Below are 5,000 nucleotides of genomic sequence, written 5' to 3'. Positions count from 1 at the left end.
TCTCGCTTTATAGTTTAGATATGACAGAAACCTCTAGTTTAACGCTTTATTCATTACTTCTCATATATACAGTATATATAGATTATATATTTGTTTCATTTGCTCATTGGGCTACTTTTCTTGTTTGAGCCTGAGTACTTGTAAGATCTTGCTTCTTATCCAACCAGGGTTGTAGCCTAACTAATAATAATAATAATAATAATAATAATAATAATAATAATAATAATAATAATAATAATAATAATAATAATAATGATAATAATAATGATAATATGAATTACAGAGAAGAATACGGATATATCTAGCTACGAGCACCAACTTATGCTTTGCATTTTTTTCTAACTCAAAAAATATAGTAAAGGATGCTTCTGAAGACAAAATTAGAACTCAATGGTGAAGAATAGAAAAAGGGAATATTTGGAAGTGGTTTAAAACAAATTGTACATAAGAGGACCAAGACGAGAAAAGCGGCCAATATACAGGTGTATCTCTTGCCTATTCTAACATACGGAAAGATGAAAACTAAGGTTGAGCGTTAATAAGATAAAGTTCTTTATCAGGCTGAAATGCAGTTTGTGGATTGACTTGGTGAATGCGAATCTCGACTAACTGATTGATTATAAGGCTGATTTAATCTGGCATTACAACAGTGCCGGAAATACTGATTTGATTGTAAATAATTCGTATTGAAAACAAATGAATAAAAGTACACTGTTACATTAAACACCAGGTGGACTCAGGAATTCTACCACTACTTACTTTTACTGCAACTACTACTAATATCAATAATGATGGCAATGAAACCTATAGATTTACAGTATATGTTCATAGACAAAAAAAAGTTATGCAGACACTTTCGAGATCCCCTTAACTCTCATGATAATATTAATAATGATGATAATGTCTTTGAACTTTTGCAATGCGGAGATTGTGTTAATTAGAAATCCTTTTAAAGGAACAAACGTTGAGTGAGATAATGAGAGTCTTCAGAGGTGACGGCTTGTCCTGCGTTAGTCATCCTTCGTTCCCTCGTTTCCCCTTCTCTTGTTTTCTTCATCCGAGGGGAATATTCATCATGTAAATGTCCTTCTTTGCTTGATTATTCATGGATATCACTTCAGGATTCATAATGAATTTATAGTGAGATAAGAGGCGTTTTTTTATGTTTGCTTCCATAGATTTGAATTTTTGCTTCATTTTGAGCTTTCGGATTTATTCATTTATTCATTTTTAGGTATTCATTGGTTATATATTTTTGAAAAGTTTGAACTAAAAAATGTCATGAGATCTGCAAACCCCATCCTGAAAATATTTCATGAGAAATTGAGTTTAAAGAGACAGTATCTTCTGCAGCCAATAGTTCTAAGGTGGAAAGGCAAGATATATATATATATATATATATATATATATATATATATATATATATATATATATATATATATATATTTATATGTATGTATATATATGTATATACATATATACATATATATATATATGTGTGTGTGTGTGTGTGTGCGCGTATTGGATCAACAAATCTGTACTAATCAGGGTCACCCATATAAGTTTGGTTTGTTGTGATCTATCAGACTGTCTCCCACCATCGGTATTCCTCAGTGACCAGCGTGATGATGAAAACTGGCCAAACCCCAGAAATGAATAAGGACATATATGAAGCCTTTGTTTTCCAGTGGACTTGAAACGGCTGCATTTGTTGTTGTTTTATATATACGTACTCACATATATATACATATATATATATATATATATATATATATATATATATATATATATATATATATATATACAGTATATACATGTATATACAGTATATGCATATATGTATATATACATGCATATATACTGTAGATGTATATAAATTATATAAAGTAAGTGTGTGGATTACCGGTATTCATGTGCAGAAAATTATGTGCTATTGTAATCTAAATGATATAGGCACTATCCTGTGCCTTTCTAAAGATATTCTTATAAATGTACACACACACACACACATATATATATATATATATATATATATATATATATATATACATATTATATTATATATTTACACACATGTATATACTATATTATATCATATTATGTTATATTATATATATATATATATATATTTATTGTATATATATATATAAATATGTATATATATATATATATATATATATATATTTATATATATATATATATATATATATATATATATATATATATATATATATATATATATGTATGAATGTGTGTCTGTAAAAAGAATGCGTTTTTCTCTTTATTCTTTCAGCATTCAGCACTGCAGTATATTTCGTTTTCCAAAAACTCCTCTTTACATCTAAAACTACTCCAGTGATCTTTTCATAGCATTCTCGAAAAACGGACATTCTCAAAAGTAGTCCCTCATTTTTTTCCTTCCTTTTCCGGGGGTTCGAGCATATCCATTCAAAATGTCCTTTTTTTTTAATTCCGCTCGGGCTTCCTCGGTCCTCCTTTATGTCTCCTACCGGCAACAAGTCTCTTCACTTAATATCTCTCTCGGTGTCTCTGTGTTCCTCTCTCTCTCTCTCTCTCTCCCTCTTCCTTTTGCCTTGGGGACAAAGCTCCGCCCCCAGTTCTGCTCTTCATAAACGCCTGTCACCTACCATTGAGGGGAGGTTAATGGTATTTCATTCACTCTTTTATCCATTACAGTTGTCCATATGTTTATATTGAATCATTTCATCGTCCCCAGGGTCATCTTTCCCCTCCCAACTCATTACCATAAGCACACAAGCGGCCGCCGTCGCCGAGGGGAGACACCCAACCGGACGAGGAAAGGCCGTCACCGATTCATCTTCGATGGCTTAGACGTCGTTTATTTCTCTTATGACCAAAAATGTTAATTTAGTTATGCCTTTCATATTCTAGTATTGTGGATTTATGCATGCAAAGTCTATCGTTCGCTGATTAATTAACCAATTAATAATTATTTTGAATATAGGGCAATTTACTAATAAGCCAAAGCCACTGCTATCGAATACAGGATGAGCGAAGGCGGGAAGGAAGGTGTTGACAGGCTGTCAGATTCGTCACGTGACCCGTGCAATACCTCATTTGACTTTCTCGCTTCATTTTTATTATTCTCTTAGCTGATTGGGAAGAACAATGAGCGCATATTTGATCAAAGAAGAGGATGAAACGAGAGGAGAGAGAGAAAGAGATGAGCGAAGGGTTGACGAGAGAGAGAGAGAGATAATAATAATCGAGAAAGAGTGAGGATGTTGAATCAGGTCGACTTGGTAACGGACTTTATGGTAATGTGATTTCTATGCTGGACCTTCTCTGTTTAATAATGATAATGACAATGAGATTTATAATGAAACAATGACATTTATCATTTCATTTATGTTCTTTCCCGACTGACTCCTTTATTCTAAATTTTTCAGGTCTGTGCTAAATAAGGGCATTTTAGGGTTATGGTGGCCGACGTGGTAACGTCCCTGACTGGTGAACGTCAGACTAGGGTTCGAGTCCCACTCAAACTCGATAGTTTCTTTGGCCGCTGCAACCTCACCATCCTTGTGAGCTAAAGATGGGGGTGTTTGGGGGAGCCTATAGGTCTATCTGATGAATCATCAAAAGCCATTACCTGGCCCTCCTTGGTCCTAGCTTGGGTGGAGAGGGGGCTTGGGCGCTGATCATATGATTCATATGGTCAGTCTCTAGGGCATTGTCCTGTTTATTAGAGCAATGTCACTGTTCCTTGCCTCTGCCATTCATGGGCTACCTTTAAACCTTTAAACCTTTGGTTACCTATCTCATCAGACTCTATATTTGAATTTATATTCAATTGATGATTCCGTTTATATCTAGTAAAAGTATACTTATATAAGGCGATACTTATCGAGTTTATTTTTCGTAAACCAATTAAACTAACCTACTAGAAATATTAAAAGCAAAAAATTCCGACTTTTTATTTATTGTAAAATTAAATAAACTCCCTCAAGCTGTTGTTTGTTAATTTCTTTAATTGAATAATCCATTCTGATTATTTTCAATATCACACATTCCTAGTTATACTCAACGTTTGAATAATATCTGTTTCATTACTGTATTTTGGAACCCTCTCCTACGCGCTACTCCTTTCCAGCTGTCTGGCGAGTTAATTCGACCCTACTGTACTAACTGGCGTCAAGTGTTAAATTTCGTATCTATTTACACATGAAATAACCGTTGGTTTAAATACTCATTTTTGAGCAATGAAAATATTGGAATTATGTCTCTCATAAAAGATTTCGTTTAATAGAATAATCATCTTCTTTGATGCTTCACGTCCTGTAGGCCTTAGGTGGGTGGCGGGGTCTAACTGTAGGCATAGGGTGGATGGTGGGGTTTTCCTGTAGGCGTAGGGTGGGGTGGGTGTCCTTACCTGCAGTATGCCCAACTCGATAACTTCGGGGAGCAATAGAGATTCTTGCAGTGTTTCTTCGACCTACGCTGCATTACCTTCAAACTTGTACTTTTCGTTGCTCAGGATTTTACGCACTAGCAGTCCAACATTTTTAACAATATGAAATCCTTTAGGCCTGACCAGTGAGGGTCTGGCAGTGTAATAATAATAATAATAATAATAATAATAATAATAATAATAATCAATCAAAGCTGCTTAATAATAATAATAATAATGATGATGATAATAATAATAATAATCAATCAAAGCTGCTTAATAATAATAATAATAATAATAATAATAATAATAATGATAATAATACATCAATGCAACTTATCGATATTTGCGTCATCTCCATCTTACCGATGTTGAAAAATAATAATAATAATAATAATAATAATAATAATAATAATAATAATAATAATAATAAATCATTGCTAATTACCGATATTCCCGTCTTCTCCTGATTATCAATGTTGAATTTGACCCGCCCTCTTGCAAGACTCTGACGGACGGACGTGGCCCCTTCCGGATATCATTCTAATGCCCTCCATGACATGAATAA

Source organism: Palaemon carinicauda, chromosome 31 (assembly GCF_036898095.1).
Source record: "Palaemon carinicauda isolate YSFRI2023 chromosome 31, ASM3689809v2, whole genome shotgun sequence".
In the NCBI taxonomy this organism is placed as follows: Eukaryota; Metazoa; Arthropoda; class Malacostraca; order Decapoda; family Palaemonidae; genus Palaemon; species Palaemon carinicauda.
This window is presented reverse-complemented; position numbering follows the sequence as displayed.